We start from the raw sequence: 26,514 nt of genomic DNA on the forward strand, positions 1-26,514 counted from the left end.
TGTGACCATAACATGCAACAATACCTGTGGAAGGTGCTTTAACATCCAAAGAGTACCAGCTAATGTAAATTATTTCTCATTTAGAAACTGCAACAACACCAATAATACTTAATTGGTGTAATTTCATGTTTGAATCAGTGCTGGGTACGTATGAGTGGATTTCTCTCTAAGGGCAGAAAAGATACAGGAGCCTATTATAATATTCAGTAATGCCTAACAGAATGCAAACATCTTTTCCAATCTGACAATGTGACAAGTGCTAAGCGTCTTATTGCAAGAATCAAAGATGAGGAAATGTAATTCTGTGGGTGAAATATTCCTATTGGTAAAGTGTGAAGCCAGTTGGAAGACTCATGATTACATGTTGATTCATTTTATCATGTGTGCAAAGTGAAAGGGAACGGACAGTCAACATCACCTGCAATGCCTCTCCTCATCCACCAAATAACACATCTCTTACGGGGGGGGGGGGGGAATTTGAAATAATTTCCTCCACTGTAGGGATTCTAAAAGTGCTTTTCTAGAATTTTTAATGAATTTAAAGAAGGGTGGGCTTATGCACTTGCTTCTTCTTTGGAGCTTCAGAAGCATAGAATTGAATTGATCATACTCTTCGGTTCACAACTGTCACCAGTGTCCATTCAAAGACCATAACTTGTTTTGTTATTTGATTTTTCATTTTGAAAATTGCCATTTGGTTCCTTACATCTTCCATTTCTTTGCTGAGGCTTTGTGTTTCTTCATTTGTTTCAATCACGTTTGCAATTGCTCCTTGAAACATTTTTATGATGGCTGCTTTAAGATTTCTATCAGATCATTCTGGCACCTCTATTCTCAATGTTGGCTTCCACCAATTGTCTTTTCCATTCACTGTGTGAGCTGTCTGCTTCTTGGTGGGATGAGTGGTTTTCTACTGATAGCTGGACATTTTGGTATTGTGTTGCGGACTCTGAATCTCATTTGTCTCATTTGAACCTTCCGTTTTAGCTAGCTTCTTTTGACACTGCTCTGGCAGGGGAAGTGGTTACTGACTGGTTACTGACAGGTGGGGTGGAAAGCCCAGGTAGGGGAAGGGGAAGGGTAGCAATTGTTTTTGCACATGTGGCTGGAGTAGAGATGTTTTCATCTAAAAGCTCTGTCTCATTAAGCTGCGGCTTTCTTCTGCTGTTTTTTGTTTGTTTGTTTGTTTTTGTTTTGTTTTTGTGCCTTTGGCATTTCCAGGATGCTGACTTCTGCTCTGAGTCTGAAAAAACCAAGGGAAGTCACCTCTGTGTTATTCTAGGGTTTTGAGATCTCCAGCCAGTCTACCTTCTTCTGAGTCTTCTTATTCTTGCTTTAAGCGTAATGTTCAAGGTTGTACTTAGTGGGAGGAATAGAAGAATTATGCATATTCCCTCTTCCCAGAAGAGAATTCCCACTTTTTTTTTTTTTTTTTTTTTTAGTTTTACTCTTACATTGTGTTTCTATCTCTTAAGAATCCAGGTCCCTAAGAGTGTTATGGCTGAAGGCCCAGGAATCCCCAAATTGTGCCTCAGTCTATGTGCTGCTTCAAGATGTATGTTTCTTGTTGAAGTTTGACACACAAAACATAAAAAGCAAAGAACACCACTAATTTGATGTTGGGCTTAGGCTCCATAACCAAAGTAACTGTATAATTTTTATTATCCAAACTAGGATGTCTAAACTGAAAGTAAATAAAGTGCTAAAGTAATTAAAATTATATAATTTGAAGTATTTATTTAAACATGAAAAATATGTATTTATGTATGTTAGAGCAAAATTAAAAATTCTTTATAGTAGAATCTGAATATTAAACACAAGTGGAATTAAATTTACATGCAAGTATTCACTTTACTTAAAAACATCTGGACTGAATCTACACTGATACAATGTCATTAGTATCTTAATAAAATTATTTATCAATTTTTAAATATATTTAAAAGTATATTCATTTCTTTTCTATGTTAGATATTATGGTTACAAAATTTTGACAGTTCCACACTTTCAATTGACTATAATTAAAAAAAAAAAAAAACTCACTCTGTAGGTGCCAAGGTACTAAACATACTTAGAGCAAATCTGCTGAAGGAGGACCTTTTTCAATTCTGTATTTTTATTATATTAAAATATCGAATATTTGATGACCAAATATTTTCCTCCATTCAAAGTATCTACTTTGCCATTGGTCTTTATGAAGAAAAATGAATCAGATAACTTGACTCTAGTTCATTAAATTTAGGTACTGCAAAATCATAAGGCTTCTCAATGTTATCTCATATACATATATATGTCAAATTTAATTTTTCCATTAACAATGGGAGCTCACTCAAAAATGTCTTTCTATATTATCATATTGCAAAGCACAATTACAGAATTTCAAAATTAAATCTCGTCTTGAGTTGGAGCTCTCATCATTTAGTTAATTCTTTATTGTCATTGCAGGGATATACTTCATTGTGATTCAGTTTCCATGAAAATTTTTTTTGTATACTATTACTTGAATACTTGACTAAAAGTTAAAAACTAATTTTAACAAAGTGACAGCTACATTTAGAGGACTTATTTATAAAATTGTTCAAATTTATTGAAGGACTTGTAGATTGATCTACAAAGTAAATTCTTTAAAAGCTCAGACATTTCTAAAATTTGTTTAATGATGGGCAAAGTGAAAAAGCCCAACTACCATGCCAAAGCATTTCTTTTAAATTTTGACATCAACTTTGTCACAGAAATATTGTGGAGCAGTTACTTGTGTGAGCCTATGTGTCTGTTAAATTTGACAATCACAGCTTCTATATTAATCACTAGACTATTGCAACTTGTTTGGACATAATTATGAATTGCATGTTCTACAACAATTTCAAGCAAAATTTGAATACATAGGTTACTATGTTAGCAAGTACACCATTTTTACTGTGCTACTGAACTTTACCAAAATTTACATTTTTATTATTATTATAAAAATAATTTTACTTTACCCTTGAATTTACAGACAAATCTTGAACAGCATTCACAAAAATACCAGACAATTCACTTTATAAATATTCTAAATCCAAGCCTTTGATACCCCTGAATATTCCAAACCAAGGAAAAGAAAGGTAACACACCCAGGTTCCGACAAAGTCATCTGAAGACATGGAAGCCGGAAGAAGTAAAGTCTCACACCCAACGGCCCTGTCAAAGCAGGGAAGGACCAATAAGCATCCTGCCTTGACACAATCTCCTCTTGGAGTGAAGTCAAAGCAGGGTAGGACTCAGGACAAGACTGGGCCATTCTAACTCCCTCTGTATTACTAGGTGGCTATCTTAAAGGTGTCTGACACATGAATTTGTATATTTCTAATAGATATCATCAAAAATCAAATTATAACTACTCCCATATCCCTCTATATAAGATAAAAACTAACATTTTTTTAAATTCTTTATACAATTCCTATGCTTGTAGTGTAAATTGGGATTTAGGGTCTAAGTTATAACAATTAAATTATTATGCTTACTCTTCTCTCCTTTTGGTGAGTATATTTACATACTTTTTGTTTTATAACCATAGTGACAATATTTATTTCTATTTGTCCAACACTGAGTTACTTTTGAGTTTACAAATATTCTTGTTATGCCAGAATGTTCCTATTTTAAGTTTACTTATACTTTTTTCTAGATTTAGGTTGGCTTTGGGTAATTTGATGGGTGGAATATTTAATGAAACACTTTTGTTCCTTTTCTTGCTCCCCTTGGATCATGAAGAACTGCTTTGTGAATATCTTAAAGAGACTGACGCCATCTGTGATATTTGACCTTTGAGCTTTTAGCTCCCCACCTCCTTCATTGTCTGTCCCACAGCTGAGCAAGCCCATAAGAAACCTGCCTGTTGCCTTCGGCATTCAAAGCTTGCACATCCCAGCATGTGTGAATTCTTCTCCAGGCCACCCCCACCACTGCAAAGGCCACTCTCTTTCCAATCCACAACTCAAGCTCATGCCTGCCCTGCTGTCCCCAGAGAGTCCAACCATGTGAGCTCTCGATCTTGATGCCCTTCTGAGTCAGGGGGCATCCTCAGTCTGGGTATCAGAACCAATTACAGAAAGGTGGGAGAAGTTGATCTCTTGCTCTGTGGGCAACTACAAAATGTTGAATATTGTATTTCTGACTCAGACCTTTCCTATCTCAAAACTCTGCAGCCATAACTGCCCCCTGTGGTGGCACTAAGACATGTACAAAGTGATACTCCTCCTATCTGGGCATGGTCTTGAACCTGGAGTGGCCCATGCGACAGTCTTACAAGGTAAAATGTGGCAGGAGTGATGCTGTAGTACTTCTGAGCTTGTCAGGAAACCCATGAAGCTCCTGATGGTTTCCTAAGGGACACATACATTGGGTACCTTTGTAATAATTGCTCTGGGTGCCTTCTACTGGCTAACACAAAACTGTTGTGTGGCAAGAAGATAGATAGATAGATAAATAGATTGTGTGGCAAGAAGATAGATAGATAGATAAATAGATAGATAGATAGATAGATAGATAGATAGATAGATAGATAGATAGATAGATAGATAGATAGATAGATAGAGAGGGAGAGAGAGAGAAACAGAGAGAGACACACAGACAGGGAAACAGAATGAGACAGACAGAAAGAGAGAGAGACACAGAGAGAGAGAGAGAGAGACAGAAAGACAGAGAGACAGGCAGACAGGGAGAAAAGAGAGAGAAAGACAGAGAGAGACACACACAGAGAGATACAGACAGACAGAGACACAGAAAGACCCACAGAGAGAGAGAGGCAGGTGCAGGGAGCCTGTTTCTTTGAGTCCCACAGCCTGGGTCACAGATGTGTGAAAGACCTTCCAGATGACCCCAGGCCCAGCTAGAGCCCAACTGCAATCTCGTGGAGGGACCCCGCATGAATGCTGGCTGACTGACTCTCTTCAACTCCCACTTGGTGAGCAGAATAAGTAACTGTGACTGTTTTAAGCTGCTGTTCTGGGATTGTTCATTATGTAGCCAATGTAGGTGTAGGTTACTGATACACCTAGTGCTTCGTTTTGCCAAGAAGAAGCTGAAAGCCATTCTCATTTTTATTTCTTTAATTATCTCTTTTCAATAATTTGTCTTTTATTTAGGTATTTCATTTCTTGTATTTTTTAATCTCATTTTTCTTGCATTTCTTGAATTTGGAGATTCTGAAGCTGACCTTCATTCCTGCTTTTCCTTTCTGTGGGACTGGTTGTGGTCACAACTGCAATGCGAGCTGTGAGTTTCTGAATCTGGTCTCATTCAGCGCACGCTCCAGTCCCTCTGCACCTCGCTCAGCCACTCTGCACCTCGCTCAGCCACTCCCTCACTTCTGCTGCCACTGTGTAAAATACAGGGCAAATGCTTTTTACCATTTGCTTTTTGACCACCTCAGGTAGATTGTGAGAATATACTTGGTTCTTCTTGTTTTCTCTCAGTACTCAAAATATTTGACACATTCATTCTCTTGTATGTTTATTTTCTGGCTCCCTTCATTAGAATACAAGGTCCTTAGAGCTAGACTTTGTTTCTGGCAGCCTCTTTATCCATAGTCCTCAGTACTGACAGATACATGATACTTCCTCAAGAAATGCTTGTTAAATTAAACTTTATTGAATTAAATTGAATTTTGTTTTTCGTTGGATACATGTCTAAGTGTATTCTTTAATCTCTACTCTGCTTTTTCTTTATTTCATTTCTCTTTCTGTGCTGTTACTTTTGTTTCCTGTTAACTGGTTTTTGAGTGAGGAAAAGTGTGTATGGCTGCCCACCACCTGGGTGGGTGAGTTCAGTTCCTCCTTGTTGCCATGGACTTGGCAGCTGGAACTCACTTTCAGATTTAAGGCAGACATCTGTGGATTCGCATAGCCCAGAGCCATAGTTTTTCTGATGCCCACCTTTTCCCCTGGTCATCCTAAACTGAAAGTTGCCTCTTCTGTCTGCTCTGCCGTGAGCTGGCATGCGCTGCTTTAGGCTTTAATGAGGTATCTTAAAGAAGGGGAGGGGGCAGGTCAATTGAGGAGTGGCATCTCTTCTGCAAGGTGTGGAGATCTTCCCTCCTTGTCAGTGAAAAGCCAGTTTCTCTGGGGTGGGTCACACAGAGGAAGTGGGCCGTGTACTAGTCTGATTTTGTGTTGCTATAACAGAACACCTGAGGCTGGATGACTGATCAAGAATAGAGGCTTATTTGGCTCACAATTCTGGTGGCTGGAAAATCCATGGTTGGCAGCTGGAAAGTGGAAGCAGAGCTGATGTGCCTAAGAGGTCACATGGTGAGAGAGAAGCAAGAGGGTAAAGCAAGGAAGCCAGGCTCTTTTTAAAAACCCGCTATTGTGGGAACAAATCCACAGCTCACCCCCAAGGGACGTCTTTAATCTGCTCATAAGAGATCCGACCCCAGGACCCAAACGCCTCCTAGCAGGCCCACCTGCCATCACTGCCACATCACAGATCAGATTGTGAAATGGACTTTGGTGAAGACAAACATCCAAACCATGGCAGGAGTCAAGGGTTCATCTTTCAGCCCTGACGTTCTGCTCCAGGGCATTATGCTAGGTTTGATTCGTGGAATTAACTCAGTGGACCTGGACAATCAATCGTGCATCAATATTGCTGATTTCCAGTAGTATCATAACTTTACATTCCTTTCTGTGTTTTCATGCACTTTTCATTGGGAAGGCAGGAAAAGATAAATTGACAAAAATTAATTAAGTAATGAAACTCAATGTACCTGTATTGATTTTAAATGTTGATTTAAATTACTGTACCTAAAAGACGACTTAAAATATTCCCCTAATTAAACAATGACACCATCCCTTACTGTTCTCTATCTATCTATCTACCTATCTATCTATCTATCTATCTATCTATCTATCTATCTATCTATCTATCATCTTTCCATCCATCCCTCCATCCATCTATCCATCTATCCATCTTTCCACCTATCTATCTATCATTGTCCATCTGTCCATCTGTCCATCTATCTATCCGTCTATCTATCCATGTATCTATCTATCTATCTATCTATCTATCTATCTATCTATCTATCTATCTATCTATCTATCTATCTATCTATCTATCTATCTACATTTATCCATATCTATATGTATAGAAGGCACACATATCTGTATCTATCTATCTTTATAGAGAGAGAGAGACATGTATATGTCGACATCTGTTTACATAGAGATAAAACTTTTTTTTCTTTTTGCTGTATTTTCCAATTATTTGCATTGAGAGCACACTGTTTCTGTATCAGAAGCACGGGTAACGCTGGGTTAAGGTACTTCAAGCAGTGCAGTGGGAAGATGTCCTGTGGCGAAGTCTCCAGTCACATATCAGCACTGCCCCCTGCTGTTCTTCCTGGGATACATACTTTTTGTTGTGCTGCTGGTAAAAAGACAGCCCCCTGCCTTTTTTTACTTCTATAAAAGCAGAAATGTCTACATTTCCTGAGGAACTAGAACCTGAAATCTTTCTTTGGGATTTATAGCTGCATATTTTATTCAGAGTTGTAGACAGAGCAGGGACTTAAAGTCTTTTTTATTTTAGATTTTATTAAGTAATATTGAAAATAACTTTGGCTTATATATACATTTTTTTTCTTTTTAATAAAAATTTTCTAAAGAAATTGGTTGCAAGGAGCAACATAATACTGTAGTTAGGGACATGGGATTCAGCAGCAGACACAGCTCATCTGATTCACTGTTGCAGGTTTTTGTAGAGATCGAAGGTGGTCAAAAGTGTAAACAACCTGAACAAAATTCATAATCAATAAATCTTAGCTACTGTCATCATTAATGCCTTCAGTTACTAGTTTGCCATCATTTTGCCAAGCCAGATGGCTGGTGGTTGGAATTTCTTCAGCAACTAGAAGGTGCCAACTGGAGCACCTCGTATCTTAAATATACATAAGTAAGCAGTATACTATCAGCTATAATCACTAATCAAAATACAGTGCATTTTTTTAAAATTAACAAATCTATTTGCCCATTTTCATCCTGTGTAACTGTAACCTCCGGGTTCCTAACGTATATTAGAAGTACTAGAGTCCATTATGTAGGGGTAGCTCATGATTTCCTTCATCTGAAAAGACATCAGGAATGTACATGGACAATGCCAAATCCAGACTGATCCACCCCTATAATAGCACAGTGCAGGAAATTATTAAGAGAAGCCTCAAGTAATGTCTTTAAGTAGTATCTCAAGTAATTACCATAATCGATGGAAGCAGCGCTGGAAAGTGTCTAAGCTTTGAGTAGACCCTACAGGCTCAGTCCTGGTCTGGCTGGGTGACCACAGACCAGCTGCATGACCTCTTTGAGATTCCACCTCAATAAATTGGAAGTAATAAAATTCACATCCACTCAGTAGGGCACCGGGAGAACATTATGCGGCTCAAGGATATAATGCCATCCTGAGCACAGCCACTGACATTTGTTCTGTGGCGTTTAGTGCGGCCCAGGTGTATGCACATAGATTGGTTTGCTGTGAAGCTACACATGTAGGGCACTCCCTACACAATGCTCTCAGGAACTTTGTGTGACTGATGATTTTAGAACCAGAAATTCTATTTGATGAGAAGTTATATATCCTGGTGTCAGGTTGGTTTCCTTCTAGTGAGCTCATGTTTCCTTTCTGCTATGGTCTAGATACTTTATCATCCCTCATCCATAGTTCCTCAGTACTTGAATTTGTATGGAAACCGTGGTCTAAAAAGGGTCAAAACAGGATGCTCTGACCTTTCCTGACCAGTCCACTGGGGACTTGAACATCAGGTCCCTTTACTCTTCCAACTGTATAGGGTTTGGGGGAGGTGAAGAAAATGGAGTTAGCCCAGTCAGGCCCCCTCGCCTCATATCCAGCTGGGTATGATTCGGCACATCCATTGTAAACAAGTTGTGTGAGAGCAGAGTTAGTATGCATGCATGCCCGTGTACGCCTTGGCTTGTTGCTGCTTGTATGTACTTCAGTACGGAAGGCAGCGGCTCTGAACTGCTGGTTGGCAGAGCTCGCATCTAAAAATAAAGCATGTTCACTTTGCCGGCAGCTGCTTAGTTTTACTTTTGACTACCCAACTCAGGACCTGCACAGGACGGGGTAGAAGGGTCTGTGATCCAGCCTGACAATTGGCATAGTTGTCATCAGGATTCCGAGCAGGTAAGGGAGCCACTAGCCCCTTGGGAAGGGGAGGAAATGTGGCTGCCCTCAAGTGTGTGGTATCCGGTGGCCGCTTTCCTGTTGACCAGGGTCTGGCTGTTGCTCACTGCACTGTGAGTCACCATAGACCAGGCACTCCATGAAACAGCACAGCTTCTAGATTTGCAGCAGAAAGCAGACTTGTTGGAAGCGCGGGTACCTGTTCTGGAGGCTGAAGTATAGCAAAAGGTCACTCCTGCTTCCAACACTGGGGATGATGATGAACCCAATGGTGAGTTGGGGGAGACCGTGCATACCCTGGTACGACCTGTTGTGCATCAGAAACAGAAGCATGAGCAGCCCATAGGACAAGGTGGGCAACAGATAGGCAATCCACAAGTGACCCAATTCACTACTTATGTCCTCTACACTCAAGCTGAGTTTTTGGACTTAAGGAAACAGTTCCGGCAGAAACAGGATGCACCCTTAGCTGCTTGGCTTTTGCAGCTGTGGGACCTAGGGGTGGATGGCGTGATGTGTTCTGGTGAAGAGATGGAAAAGCTAGCATTAATCACCATGCATCCATCTCTGCGGCAGTGGTTACAGAACAGCTGCAGATATGCCCAGGGGCAAGGCAACCACTCCTTGATGGAATGGGTGAATGCAGCCATCCAGACCATATGGACAAACACAAGAGAACTACCCAAAACTGTGACAAAATGGCAAACATATGCCAAGCTGGTCCAAGTAATTCAGGAGCTGTGGGTGCAACAGGCCATGTTTAATGTGAACACCCATGGCCCAGATGATGAATGCTTCACAGGCAGCATGAGGGACTCAGTGCTGCAAAATGCTCCATTGATGTCCTTTGGGTCACTGGTGGCTATATTAGCCCCATACGTTGGTCATCTCATACATGAAGTGACGACCATGATGGCCAGTCTGGGTGAGGCAAAGGGGAGGAGACAAGCAAAGGGGGTCCGAAAGGTGGTGAAGACTAAATCACCAAGAAATGCTCGGGGTTTTACCCTAAAGGAACTGAGCAAGACCAGCTGTATGCAGATGTGGTTTGACTTGCTTATGGCTGGAGTTAAGAGGGAAAAAATCAACCAGAAACCCAATGCGATTTTGTTTGCCTTGTGGCAACAATTGCGCTCTGAACAGCGTTTCACTAAATGTCCAGAAACAGGTGGCAAGGTATGCTCAGTGAATTTGAAGGATTTTATGGCTTCTTCCGTGGAGGTGGATGAACTGTTCTCTTTTGGCTAGGGACTAGGCTGAGGTGCTTGTCTTTTGGGGGCAGATGAGGACCAGAGGCCCTATGTTGAACTGGCAATACTTTGGTCAGGGATAAATGTACAGTGTTTGTTAGCATCGGTGGACACTGGTGCAGAACGTAGCTTGATAGCTGGCAGCCCAGATAAGTTTCCAGGGGCCACAGTGACTGCTGATGGTTGTGGAGGATATTCTATTACAGTTGAAGCTGTGTCATTGAGCATTGAATGATTGCCCCCTCGTGTATATACTATGTATGTATCCCCAGTAGCTGAATACATCTTGGGTATAGATGTACTTTATGTGTTATGCCTGCAAACAATGGTTGAAGAATTCCAGCTGTGGATACGGACAGTAAAGCCTGTGTTGCAGGGACATATCAAGCATGATCCATGGGTGTTATCCAAGCCAAGGCATGTGGTCAATGTGAAGCAGCATCACTTGCTGGGAGGATATGTGGAGATAGGTGCCACTATATTGGAGCTAGAAAAGGTCGGCATCATTTGTCCTGCACAGTCTCTTCAATACCCCAGTATGGCCAGTGACAAAACCTGACTGCACCTGGAGGATGACTGTGGACTATCGAGAACTAAACAAAGTAGTGCCTCCTTTGCACATGGCTGTGCCTTCAGTTCACGACTTGACAGATCAGCTGATGGCTCAGCTAGGAACTTATCATTATGTACTGGACCTTGCAAGTGCCTTTTTTTTCCTCTATCTCAGTCTTGGCTGATAGCCAAGATCAATTTGCCTTCACCAGTTAGGGAAGGCAATAGACTTTTCAAGTGTTACCCCAAGGCTACCTGCATAGCCCAACCATCTGTCATGGTTTAGTGGTTGGGGACCTAACTAGGTGGACTAGGCCCAGCAAGATTACAGTGTTTCATTACATAGGTGATGTCTTACTAACTTCTGATTCTCTTGCAGATTTAACCAAGGTGGCTCCAACACTGTGATGTCATTTGGAACACTGTGAGTGGGCTGTATATAAGGGTCTTACCCTTTGGATATTTATTTGGAAATATTGAGGGTGGATGGTAGGTCACCAACCCCTGTGGGGACAAGCCATGTGGCAAGAGTTATGGGAATTAGGACATGAGAAGGAAGTAAGCCTTTTCCATGTCACAGGACATTTCCCCTTAGCCAGTCCAGGCAATGATGAAGCTGATGTGCTGGCTAAGGTAAGGTGGCTGGAGAGAGCTCCAGCAGCTGATGTAGATGGGTGGCTACATTGGAGAATGCAGCATGCTGGCTGCAAGATCGGGTGGTCAATGTCCTGCCAGGTGCAACCCAAGAAAGAATGCCTCTAAAGGGCAGATGTACCCTTGATGGCTCGCCAGGTCCATGCAGATAGGCAGAAAACCCAAAAGGAGGATGCTCCTAACATGGTGGCAGGTGGATCCTGTGGGATCACTGTCAAAGTCAGAGAATTTCAGCTATATCTTCACAGCCATTGATCTGACGACTGGCCTTTTGTTTGTATGGTCTAGTAAGGCCTTAGACCAGTATTGTGGCTACAGGCTCCAGAGTCGACTGGACAAAGACATACATTTGTGTGGCCAGTGTGTCACCTTGCTGAATATGCATCAAGTTTCCTACCACGGTGGCTGCAGGATTCCTGTGGAAATCACCCCAATGATGAATCCTAACTGGACACGTGTATGAGTGGAGTTTTTGTGGCTAATAGTTGAAAGGATAGAGTGACGGGGGGTGAGCCTCAAGGTGTGTTGAATGTACAATAAGTACAGAGGTTATTTGGATGCGAGAGTCAGCCATCCTCACTGAGGGAACATCACGGACGATCTCAGATGCGTAGGTTGTACAGCAAAAGACCCTGAAGGGGTGGAGTGTGAGGAAAATGGAGTTAGCCCAGTCAGGTCCTCTCACCTCATATCCGGCTGGATATGATTCAGCGCATCCATTGTAAACAAGTTGTGTGAGAGTAGAGTTAGTGTGCATGCATGCCTGTGTACCCCTTGGCTTGTTGCTGCTTGTGTGTACTTCAGTATAGAAGGCAGCAGCTCAGAACCACTGGTTGGCAGAGCTCACATCTAAAAATAAAGAATGTCCACTTTGCCGGTGGCTGCTCAGTTTTTCTTTCAACTACCCAACTAAGGACCTTCACAGGACAGGGTAGAAGGGTCTGTGATCCAGCCCAACGGAGGGTATGGATTCCCATCACTCTTGAGGCTCACTCTGCTTTGCAGGTGCCTTGTTGTGTAACTTAAACACCATATAATCTACTTTTTATGATGATTCAGAGGAACTGGTGTTTATCAAGGCACAGATTCTGAATTGTCTCTCTTTGAGGACCGTCTGAGGACCTACAGAGCTTGGGGGCAATCTTTGCTTCATTTTCATCAGCCGTTCACATGTGAAGGAAGGGCTCCCTCCTCAAATACAGCAGCAGTGCACTGACCTCAAAGAAGCCCAAGGCATCCTGACTTTGGGTGATGTTCTATTTATGCACTTATTCAGGGCTCAGTCACTTACATAGACCTAATCAGCTTTTGATCTATGGTGATGGGGATAGATAGAGTTCATGGTAGGAGCTATGTATCTCAGAGCCACAGGATTCTCAGTGTGTTCCTGCAAATCTTTCATTTCAGAAAACGTGCTTTTCTTTATTATTTCTAAAGAGTCTGTACCATGTAGCTCTATTTTGGACAGGTTGTGCAGAGCACAACTGATGGTTCATTTATGGAAAGAGAAAATAATTCTCCTGGTTTCCTTGTCTTTTCAATATTCCACAATATTTCCACAGGCAACTTTGAGCGTTGCCTGAAACAGAAAATGTTGATATTTAGGAGGATAAATCCAGGATAAGAGACAGGAGAAGGTGGTGTTATAATCTGTTTCAGTTTCTTGTCTCCTTGAAATTCCCTTCACATTAAACATGGATAGAATGGGTATCTTAATTTTAAAGTAACTATAGATTTTTGCTCCTTCATTTGTAAGTATTCTCCTTCCCTTTTCTATCATTAATATTAAGTTATTGCATGCTTTTAAGAATCTCAAAACAGTTTGCAATTCAATTTTTATGTAGTGTATTGGATTTGCATTTTTAACTAAAAATATCAAAAAAACTTGACTATCCATGTATAAGGCAACAAAGAAAACTAGACAATTGTTCTATTGATTTTGAATTAACTATGTTTAGGTTTAAAAACAATAACTAAATAATAATTAAATAATCTCAAATAAAAAGCATTAAATTATTGGACTGGTTTCTGGAAGGAAAAGGATATAATATTTTATAAGGGGGATATAATATTACATATGGCAAACACTTCTAGTCTGAAACATGAAAGCAAGAGAAAAGCTACACCTTCTGGCCCAGGGAATGTAGACGAGAAGAAGAAAAATGGGAAGACATGAAGTCAGACACCATGGACCTCATCTCCATACCCTGGGGGCTGAAGGAGGCTTTGGAGAAAGTCAAGTATACATGTTGAATCCCACAAAAATCAAATAAAGGGCAGTGTCCCCTTGAAACAACCTGAGGAGGCTTCAGACCTCCCTTGAAGCACTATTACTGATCTGTGTGTTTCTGCCATGCACCAAGGTCATTGAGAAGCCAGGGCAGAAGAGAGACACAGGACGACACAGCCCATTGGTTGATGGGCCAAGAGGCTGGAGGGGGTGTACACCTGGCCTTGGGAAAGAGAAACCTCCAGAATCTTGAAATAGACAATGAGGGCCATGGATGCTGCTCTGGATTCAATACTGAACACTGCAACCCAGAAAGAATAAACCCGGCTCAGCAGATACCATGCAGGGGCCCTGAGCTGAAAAGGGCCAATCCCTGTCTGTAGCACAAATGACTGAGGACCCAGATGGAGCATAAAGAACCAATGCCCCCTGCCTGATTCCCTTCTCATCTCTCCATAGCTATGAAGACACATGTTACTGCCTTATATGATACATTGAAAGGGAGGAAGGTGAGGGAAGGGAAGATGGGAAAGACTAACACAAGCCCCCAAAAGTCTGTTTAAATTGGAAGAGACCAGAACACAATTGATGTCCTAATCTCTTCACCCTACCCTGCCATCTGACCCCCAGATGGCAGAGACTTGTAGCATAAATAAATCTCTGTGTTGAAAACATCCTTCCTGTAATGACTCACACAGACTAATGGTGAAGGGATGGAAAAGGACACATCATGCAAATGGAAACCAAAAATGAGCAGGAATACCTATTCTTACGTTGGATAAAATAGACTTTAAACCAAAAACCATAAAAATAGACAAGGAATATAATTATATAATGATAAAGGAATCAACCTAGCAAGAGGATATAATAATTACAAATATATATGCACCCAACATCAGAGCGCCCAGATATATAAAGCAAATATTATTAGACCTACAAGAGAGATAGACTCCAATACAATAATAGTGGGGAAACTCAACACTCCTCTCTTGACATTGGGCAGATCAACCAGAGAAAACAATTGTAGAGAAACACAGGATTTAAATTATACTAAAGACAATTTGGATTTGAAAACATCTACAGAACATTTCATCTAAACGTTTACAGAATATGCATTCTTCTAATCAGCACATGGAACATTCTTCAGGATAGACCAAATGTTAGGTCACAAACCAAGTCTCAACAAATTTTAAAAAATTAAAATCATTCAAATACCTTTTCAGACCATAATGGAATAAAAGTAGAAATCGATAACAAGCAAAACTTTGGAAACTAACAAATACATGGAAATTAGACAACATGCTCCTGCATGACCTATGGATCAAAGAGGAAATTAAGCAGGAAATTTAAAAATTTGTTGAAACAAATGAAAATAAAATCACATAATACCAAAACCTGTGGGATACTGCAAAAGGAACACCAAGAGAGAATTTCATTGCAATAAATGCATACATCAAAAGAATAGAAAGACTTAAAATAAGCAACTTAATATTATACCTCAAAGAACTAGAAAAACAAGAACAATCCAACCCCCAAATCATTAGATAGAAAGAAATAATTAAGATAAGAACTAGATGAAATAGAGACCAAAAAGAGATAAAAATGATCAACAAAAAGGTTTTCTTTGAGAAGATAAACAAAATAGAGAAACAATTAGCAAGAGTAACTAAAAATAAAGAGAGAAGACCCAAACAACAAAAATCAGAAATGAAAAAGGAGACATTAAAACTGATACAATGTAAGTACAAACAGTCATTAGAGATTATTATGAACAAAAATATGCTAACAAACTTGAAAATCTAGAGGAAATGGATAAATTTCTGGATGCATACAAACAACCAAGACTGAACCAAGAAGATAGAAAATCTGAATGTACAAATAGTGGGCAATGAGATTGAAGCAGTAATCAGCAGTCTCCCAAGAGAAACCCAGGACTGGATGGCTTTACTGCTGAATCCTACCAAACCCATAAAGAAGAATCAATGTCAATTCTTTTCAAACTATTCCAGATAATCAAAACAGAGGCCATTATCCCAGACTAATTCTATGAGGCCAGCATCACTCTGACAACAAAATCAGACAAAGACACAACAAAAAAAGAAAACTACAGGCCAACGTCATTGGTGAATGTAGACTCAACAATTCTCAACAAAACATTAGCAAACATAATTCAAGAGTACATCAAGGAGATTATATACCATGATCAAGTGGGGTTCATACCAGAGAGGCAGGTATAGTTCGACATATGCAAATAAGTAAATGTGATATACCACATTGACGAAATTAAGGATAAAAACCATATAATTATCTCAATAGATGCAGAAAAAGTATTTGAGAAAATTCAGCATGTTTCCATGATAAAGAACTAGTAGATTAGGTATAGAAGGAAAGTATGTCAACCCAATGAAAGCTATATACAACAAACCCACCACCAATATCATCCTGAATGGAGGAAAGCTGAAAACTTTTCCTTTAAGAACAGAAACAAGACAAGGATGCCCACTCTCATCACCAGTCCTGTTAAACACAGTATTGGAAGTACTAACCAGAGCAATCAGGTAGAGAAAGAAATAAAAGGCATTTAAATTGGAAAAGACAAAGTCAAACTATCCCTGTTTGTAGATAATGTGATCTTACATATAGAAAAATCTAAAGACTCCACCAGAAAATTTTTAGAGCTGATAAATGAATTCATTAAAGCTGCAGGATACAAAATCAATATTCAAAAATCAGTAGCATTCCTATACACCAACAATGAAGTAGCAGGGAAAAAAAATCAAGAAAGCAAGTCCATTTACAATTGCTTCCAAAATCAAAATAGCTGGGAATAAATTGAACCAGGAGGTAAAATATCTCTTCAATGAAAACTAAAAACACTGATGAAAAATTTAAAGAGGTTCCTTGTATATTCTGGATATTAATCCTTTGTCAGATGTATACTTTGCAAATATTTTCTCCCACTCTGTTGGTTGTCTTTTAACTCTCTGAATTGTTCTTTTGCTGTACAGAAGCTTTTTAGTTTGATATAATCCCATTTGTTTATTTTTCCTTTGGTTGCCCATGCTTCTGGGGTCGTATTCATGAAGTCTGTGTCCAGTCCTGCTTCCTAAAGTGTTTCTCCTATGTTTTCTTTAAGAAGTTTTATTGTTTCAGGGTGTATATTTAATTCTTTAATCCATTTTGAGTTGACTTTAGTATATGGTGAAAGGTATGGGTCTAGTTTCATTTTCCTGCATATTGATATCCACTTATCCGAGCACCATTTGCTGAAGAGGCAGTCTCTTCCCCATTGTATAGGCTTGGTGCATTTGTCAAAGATCAGATGGCTGTAGGTGTGTGGTATGATTTCTGGAACAACTTTACAAGAAAAAAACAATCAACCCAATTAAAAAAATGGCAAAAGAGCTAAATAGGCATTTCTCAAAGGAAGATATATGAATGGCCAACAGACATATGAAAAAATGCTCAACATCTCTCAGCATTCGGGAAATGCAAATCAAAACCACACTGAGATACCATCTCACCCCAGTTAGGATGGCTAATATCCAAAAGACTGTGAACGATAAAAGCTGGCGAGGCTGCAGAGAAAAAGGAACTCTCATACATTGTTGGTGGGACTGCAAAATGGTGCAGCCTCTATGGAAAATGGTATGGAGTTTCCTCAAACAATTGCAAATAGATGTACCATATAACCCAGCTATCCCACTGCTGGGAATATACCCAGAGGAATGGAAATCATGAAGTCAAAGGTATACCTGTTTTCCAATGTTCATTGCAGCTCTCTTTACAATAGCTTAGAGTTGGAACCAGCTGAAATGTCCATCATCAGATGAGTGGATATGGAAAATGTGGTATGTCTACACAATGGAATACTACTCAGCTATAAAAAAGAATGAAATACTGCCATTTGCCATGACATGGATGGACCTAGACAGAATTATATTAAGTGAAATAAGTCAGGCACAGAAAGAGAAATATCACATGTTCTCACTTATTTGTGGTAGCTGAAAATAAATAAATAAATACACAAAAAAACAGAGGGTGGGGAAGGGAAGAAGACATAACAATTACAATTCCTCGAAATTGATACGACAAGCAAACAGAAAGGACATGGTTGGGAGGGAGTGGGGAGAGGGAGGAAGGAGGGAGGTTTTGGTAATTGGCCAGAATAATCAACCACATTGTATACTGACATAATTAAAAAAAATTTAAAGAGGACTTAAAAAAATGGAAAGACATTTCATGTTCGTGGATTAGAAGAAGTAATATGTTGAAAATGTCTATACTACTCAAAGCAATCTACAGATTCAATGCAATTCCCATTAATGATATTCTTCACAGAAATAGAAAAAAAAATCCTAACATTCACATGGAACAACAAAAGTCCCCAAACAGCCAAAGCAATCCTGAGCAAAATAGATAGATAGATAGATAGATAGATAGATAGATAGATAGATAGATAGATAGATAGATAGATAGATAGATAGATAGAGAGACAATGAAGCTGTAGGCATTACACTACATGACTTTAAATTATACTACAAAGCTATAGTAACCAAAACATCATGGTACTGGCATAAAAAACAGACACATAGGCCAATGGAACAGAATAGAGAACCAAGAAATCAATTCACATACTTATAGCCAACTGATCTTCAACAAAGCTGCCAAGAACATACATCAGGGAAAAGACAGACTCTTCAATAAATTGTTCTGGGAAAACTGGATATCCATGTGCAGAGGAATGAAATTAGACCCATACCTCTTGCCCTATTTCAAAATCAACTCAAAAATGGATTAAAACTTAAATATAAGGCCTGGATCATAAAACTGCTAGAAGAAAACACAGGGAAATACTTCAGGATATAGGACTGGAAAGACTATATGAATAAGACCTCAAAAGCACAAGTAGCAAAAGAAAAAAATAAACAAATAGGGTTATATCAAACTAAAACACTTCTGCACAGAAAGGGAAACAATCAACAGAGTGAAAAGACAAGCTACAGAATGAGAGAAAATATTTTCAAACTTTATATCCCACAAGGAATTAATATCCAGAATATACAAGGACCTCAAGCAACTTAAAGTAAAAGAAAACCAACAAATAATCAGATTAAAAAATGGGTAAAGGAGCTAAATAAACATTTCTCAAAGGAAGACATACAAATGGCCAACAGGTACATGAAAAAATTCTCAACATCACTAATCATCAAGGTAATGCAAATCAAAACCAAATTGAGATATCATCTCACCCCAGTTAGACTGGCTTTTATCAGAAAGACAGAACTGAGGTTACCTGAAGTGGTGAAGGGGGAAGGGAAGGGAGGGTTAGGGAGGAATTGGCAAAGGGCCATGTAAAATGATTACATTGTATAAAGCTTGTATTAATTAATTGCTTATAATTAATTGTAAGAGCTTATAATTAATTGTATTAATTATGTTTCAATAAATAAATTAATTAAGTGGGAATAATAATAATAATGAAAAAACAAAACATCCTTCCTCATCAGTGGGGTAGCTGCAGTTCTGACTTAGTACCCGCAGAGGGTGACACTGGTTCTGATCATTGCTGCCTCTCCTGGACCTCTTTCTCTTTCCCAACTCCCTTTAGTGTCCCTGGATCTCCCATACATGGAGGTTGGGATGGCTTCCTTATGATAATATTTTGGCATATGTCTCTAGGCATCAAAATTACAGCAAATTAAGAAGGTTGGCCAATGTGTGCTGGACCAAAGCAACTATACTCTGCAGCTGCTCCTCAGCCACTCTGCTTTTTAGGATTCCTATAGGACTGTGGCCAGAGGTGCTGTCTGTTATCATCACAGCCCTCTTCATTTGGGTTCCCCAGAGAATAGAGTCACGTGGAGATTTGCATGAAGGAAGTTTACTAAGGAGTGTTCCTGAGAGAGTGTATTTTGGAGGAATGAGGGAAACAGCTTTAAGCAGAAGGAGGAGTTGAAATGTTATGTAACCAGGGTCTCAGCTGACTCCCCTGAGATCTCTGAAGCTGGGATGGTCCTTCAGAGAGGTCCCAATTTGGGGCAAAAGAGTTGGACATTCATCCCTCACATGAACTAACAATTGGAGACATGGGGGTTATGCGGGGGGAGACATACGTGGACAAGTCTTAGTGGGGAACGCAGCCCACAGCTCCTGCAGCCATCACTCCTGCAAGCTGGTCAGTGAGCGTCTTGCTCCTAAAGGATAATCTGAGTGGTGGCGACAGTATTCACTTCACTTACCCAGGAGCTGTTGGAGACTGAGCAGTCTCTGCTGCAAGATTTTCTCTATAAAGAAGGAAAATTGTCCCTTTTTCTTTCCTCTTCTTGCTAGCTTCTGCAGACTGAAGAAATGGGGATGTGATCAGGTTCACAGGTGGATTGTGCTCAGAATGATGCAGGACATCAATGGCAGCATCTGCCCCTCCTGATTTAGGTTCAGGCTTGATTCACACTTCCCGTCTCAAGCCCCTCCAGCACGGTTTCTGGTTGCAGCATACATGCATGCACCTTTCCTAAAAATTGCCTTCTAGATATGGTCCGAGAGCCGATCTGCTTGAGTCTGTCTCCTCGACATCTCTGAACACCGTGGGATGGACCCAGCTGTAAATGCTTTAATCTCTAAGGCTGTCCTCTTGGTCAGCTCCTTCCTCTCTATTCCTCTGCAGCATCTTGGGGCAAGCCTGGCAGCATTATTGGATACGTTCTGCATGGCACTGGTTCAGCCCGTCTCTGAAACTGCACAGCTAATAGGAAGTTTCTTGCAGTGAGGGGAGCTGTCTCCCAGCTGCATGTAGGGGTGTTAATGGCTACTCTTTGCCATGGTCTGGGGTGGATCCTTGATGAAATTTTTCAATCAAGGCCTTGCTCTTCAATTCCAGGAATGAAATCATCTCTTTGATCCATCTTTTGTTAAGTCCACCTGTCCTGGTTCTGTGTATTTCCCTAAGGAATACATAATGCCTCACTCTCTCACTTTTTATCTCTCTTTTTGTGATACTACTAGCCATTGATGACCCATGACTTCATTAGGGATTTGGAATGATGATATGATGATCCTAGTATTTTTCCTTCCTGTATGAGCTGAAATAACTATAAACAGAAACTTTGTCACAGCAGTTATTTGGGTACTTGAGTTCAGTTTTTGCAGTAAAAACAAAGCAAACTCTTGATATTCTCTCTCTCTCTCTCTCTCTCTCTCTCTTTTTCTTCTTTGATTCTATCTCTTTATTTACTAGATTTCAAAATGTATGTTGTTTTCTAGCAATGTCCAAAGGTGACCAAGGAGTCCTGTTTGTTTTTGAGTTTGTTTATAGTGTTATTAGAAAAGTATGTATTTAAATGTTTTCGTCATGTTTCCACTTGTGGCATTTACTCTCAAATTGTCCCATCTTTGGCTATCAGGAACCTATTAAGGCTGGCGACTGAGTCTGTTGGCAAGAACCTAGCGTCTCCACTTCTGGCACAGGCAAGACACCTGAGGCTCAGTGGCGGGTTCTCGTCCCAAAGTGGGAATGATACAGCTCTTTCTGATATAAAACTACGGTCCTTCAAAATAAGAAATGGTATTTCAAAAACTTCTTTGGGTGCTAGGAGAACTTATTACAACTAGGTTGTTTAATTTTGTAGGTTATTCAGTGGACAGAGTTGGAAAACATGTACTGTATTAGTCCTTTTTGTGTCGCTATAACAGAAACACCTGAGACCGGGTAATTTATAAAGGAAGAGGTTTATTTGGCTTACAATTCATCTGGCATGGACTTCAGGCTGCTTCTCCTCATGGTGGAAAGTGGCAGGGAGCTGGGGGTACAAGCAGATCACATGGTGAGAGGAAGCAAGAGACAGAGAGAGAGGAGGTGTTAGGGTTCTCTAAACAACCAACTCTTGTGGGAACTAATAGAGCAAGAACTCACTCATTACTCCCCTGACCTAGGGAGAGCATTAATCCATTCATGAAGGATCTACCCCCATGACTCAATCAGTTTCCAACACTGCCATACTGGGGATCAAATTTCCACATGTGTTTTGGAGGAGACAACACATCCAAACTCCATCATGTACCTTTTCCTTGAGCATTAAGCACAACTTAGGTACAAACTAGCACTTCCAATTCAAATTTAGGACTACAAGATTGTTACTGAACACACCAGTTTTACATTTCTGTATCTCCTTTCTTCCATGCCCAAAGTTTTTCAGCCACATTCTGACTCAGATAGAATTGCTCACTATTTTATCCCACCCTCAACACCCGTCAGTGTCAGAATAACAATAACAGCTATGTAACTCTGTGATGACTGAAGACAGTCCACATACCCTGAGCTTTAAAATTAATTGGAACAATCCCTCTCTATGGAATTATGCCACCAACTGAATAAATATTCAGGTTTATTTATTGGATTTTACATACAGATTTTAGGAATTTTATTTTTGTTTTATTCAATTTTGTTTTATATTTAAGTAAAATATTTATAGTAGTCCGAAGTCAAATCTACATAATATAGTTTATTTAAAGAAAAATTTTGAAAAAGAAAAAGAAAGCTTAGCATCTAGTCCTGCCCTTTTCACTCTGTTCCTTACCTTCTCCCACAGGTAGCCATGTTTTACATTTTATGGTTTATCCTAAATAATGTTTTAATATGAGAACACATAATCATGTCTTCTGCCTTTCTTAAACTACAGTGAACTATACACCTTCATTTTCTTTCCATTTAATATTATTTCCTGGACACCATTCCTTGGGAGCATACAAAGACATTTCTCTTTCTTCTTAAAAATGGCCTGGAATCTCACTGTATAGATGTGTGATGGTTTACAGCATTTTCACATTTAATTCTCGGTGGACTGTTTGGCTGCTTCCAGCACTTTGCTAGTCTCTGGAGCTGCACTGGAGACCACAACTTTCACATTTCCTGGCTAAGTTTTTCTTCATATCTAAAGGGGATTCTTAGATACTGTGTCAGTTACTCATTGCTGCAGGTGCATAACAGATTTCCCCAGATGCTCAGTGGCTCCAACAACAATCACCCAGGGTTTGGGGTCACCAGCCTGCTTATGGGCTGAACATCGATCCTCACTCCAGCAGCTCCAGGGGGTCAGAAGCGGGTCCCTCCTGGGAACAGTGGGCTCACAGATCCTGTTCTCACAGGGGAGGCAAGGCACAGGGCCTGAGCCCAGCTGCACAGGTGCTTTTCTAGACCTTGTTCTTATCTCACCCACTAACATTCCACGGGCTGAGCAAATCACTGGCCCTGTCCACAATTAAAAATCAGAAAATACAGTCCTCTTCCTCAGTGAGAGGACTGCAAAGTCACATGCCAGGGAAGTGGAGAATTGGGGCTACTATTTCATTCAAGCACAGCCACACACTTGTCTCCATCCTTACGTGGACAGCGAGCTGAAAGCGAATAAAACTCCAGTTAGTTCAGTGGTCAGTCCAGACCACAGAGCTCTCTGCATATTCTATCTCTTGCTCTTTTTCTTGCATAGTTCCACATATTCCTCTCAAATAGTCATAAGCATAGTCATAACTGGAATTACTTTTAATTACCTATTTTGATTAAAACAGATTTATTGGTCCTCTCTGGGAAGCTGGCAGGAATTCCTTTGGATAGAGCTACAGAATTTCTTGCCAAATGATGATTTAACAAACTAATAATCTCTGTATTAAGAATACACTATGGTCCAAAATTGGACAATACTAAAGGACTGTACTTAATTTTAAAGACTAGTGCATTGTTGTTTTCCTTTTTTACATTTTCTTTTAGAAAAAACAAATTTTTATTCATGACTTAGACTATAGAGCAATTATTTACATGATCTATTGTCTGTATTGAATTAAGATCTTCTTACATGTATACACTATTTTTACTGATTTCTATTATTCATTGAACTTATGAACAGCTAGAAAAAATTATATACAAATCTATGAGTAAATTAATTTAGGTCTCCTTAAACATTATCAAAGGAATGTAAAATCTGAAGGTAAAACCATGTATGTGTCCAGTGCCCCTGACACTTCGCCCAGTGGCTTCAGCCTCTGAATCACACAGAGGTAGGTAAGGCACAGGCTATTGCAAATCATCAGCCAGTCAGGAAGATGGTGCTCAGACATGACCAGGGATGTTCTTAGTGTCCCAGCTTTTACTCTATATGGCATCCTATGAATTCTGTTTAAAAAAAAATATTTCATTGGCAGTTGTATAGGTTACAGAAGGGGGAGCCTCTAGTATAAAGAAGCTATGTGATACTGCCGAGACTTACCTTCTACTATCCTACTATTGCATCCGGTCCCCAGTCACCACACCTCCCGTGTCTGTGCTTTTGATTCCACTGGAAACGTAGTGAGGTCAGATGACTCGTGTAAAGCCACATAGCTATAAGAGGCCCATCTGCCTCCAAAAGAATTTACCTTCACCACTGTTACATATTACAAATCACTGTATTACTGATAGTGGAATGGATATGTAGCTTAATTCACTTTAGCTAAAGTGTAGCAATTCAATTTCATTAATGAATGAAATTCATTATCTCATGACATGAAAGAATCAGTCAGAAAAGTCTGATGCACAAGATAACCTCATGAGGCAAGGGTCGGTTGGAAGACTTCCACACAGAGAATAAGAGACTGACAGTACACAGGGTCTGGGTACACAAGATTGCTGCTAGATTGGAAGGTTCCCATGAGATACTTCAAAGTCGGAGACGTGTTAAGAATGGAAGAGGGAAGAGATACTTATTGACTAGAAAGTTTGATATTTTTAGGTTTTATTGTGGAAACTTTAACAGAGCGGAAAGAGAAGAGCATAATAAAACTTGTACACTGTTCACCCATCTTTTATAATTATCAACATTTTGCCAATATTATTTTATCTACAACACTTATTCATTTTGAGGCAAGATACATATTTACTTTTATGTCTCATAAAAAACAGTCCAATGGCTTCCAGGACTAGATGATGGATTCACAAGTTGAGAGCCTCAGGCTCCATCAAGCCTGCTGCTCCATCTATAAAAGCAATCAGCTCTAGCTGTGGATATGCTGTTTATATACAATAAAATTACTCATTTTGAGTGTGCAAGGGTACTTCAAAAACTTCGTGGAAAAATAGAATTAAAAGATATTACAAATCTTTCTATGAACCTTTTGAATTACTCTTGTACATTCTGATGTTTTTTGCAAATGTGTAAAAATGTGGAACCATCACAATCAAGATATGAAACATTTTCATAAAATACCAAACTATTTCTTTCTGGCTAAGTGTGGTCAACCTCCATGACCGGATCTGCTTTCTGAGACTATAATTTGCTATTTCTAAAATTTTGTACAAAGGAGGTAATGTTGCATGTGGTTCCTTGAGTCTGGCTTCTATCGCTTACTGTAATGCCTTGAGGCCTGTCCATGTTGGTGCCCATACCAAGTGGTTCATCCCTATTTATTGCTGAGTAGCAGCCCATTGGATAAATAGACCAGTTAGTTTTTCTCATTGTTTAGCCATGGATGGTTGACCTTCTGACATTTTATTTATTGTGATTATAGAGGCTATGAACATTGATATGCAAGTATTCCTGGGTACATATTTACATTTCCCTTAGTAAATTCTTAAGAGTGAGATTGCTGGATTTTACAATAAGGAGGTGTTTAACTTTGTAAGAAACTGCCAAATTATTTTCTAAAGTGGCGCTATCATTTTGAATTTCTATAAGCAATGCACATCTCAGTAATTACTTGGTGTAATCATTCTTTTTAATATCAGTTTTTATAGTGAGTATGTTGAAGAATATGATAGCACTTTCATTTTTTGTTAAAATGATGAAAAAAATTATGTTGAATATCTTTTTATGTGCTCTTTGGTCATTTATTTATTTCTTTTATTAAGCATCTGTTCAAATCTTTTGTCCATTTTGCTTAGTGGGTGGTTTGCCTTTTTTATCATTCTGGATGCAATTTCTTGATCGGATCAATAGGTTACTTCAAAAAGTTTATGGAAAAATATAATCAAAGGCCAATATGAATCATTCCACGAACTTTTGTTCTGCAAATATCTTTTCCATTCTGTGCCTTGCCTTTTCATTCTCTCAAAATTGTGTTTCAAAGAGCATTTTTTAAAGGGCAAAGATTAATTTTATCCCTTAAAAATTATTATATTTTATGTATTTTTTGTTATAGAAATATTTGTGTAAACCAGCACCATTATCTCTTGTGTTCCTATAGAAATGTTGTAATTTTATCTCATATTAGGTCTGTGACCTATATAAAGTTAATTTCAATTGATGACATAAAGTAAGGGCTGAGTTTCATTGAATATACAATCCAGCATAATTTGTTGAAAAGACTATTATTTCCCTGTGGAAAATTTCTTGGCATCTTTGCGTGATTCTGAAATTCTCTATTTTGAACTATTTCTGGACTCTCTCTATTCTAAGCCAATACTGTACTGTGGTGGTCTTTATAGAATAAAGACCAACACTACTATCTTGGAACTATTTTTGTCATTTCATCCTATGATTTTTATTTTTCTGTGTTATATTTTTGTAGCAGAAATATAACTCTGACTGACACAGAAAGTAACTAATCCATATTTATCGTAATTACTAACATCTTTGGATTATTTTTGTATACTGCTTTAATTTGCCTTTCTCTATTGTGTGTATCTGTGTGTGT

The sequence above is a fragment of the Cynocephalus volans genome, chromosome 13 (genome assembly GCF_027409185.1).
Source record: "Cynocephalus volans isolate mCynVol1 chromosome 13, mCynVol1.pri, whole genome shotgun sequence".
Classification (NCBI taxonomy): Eukaryota; Metazoa; Chordata; class Mammalia; order Dermoptera; family Cynocephalidae; genus Cynocephalus; species Cynocephalus volans.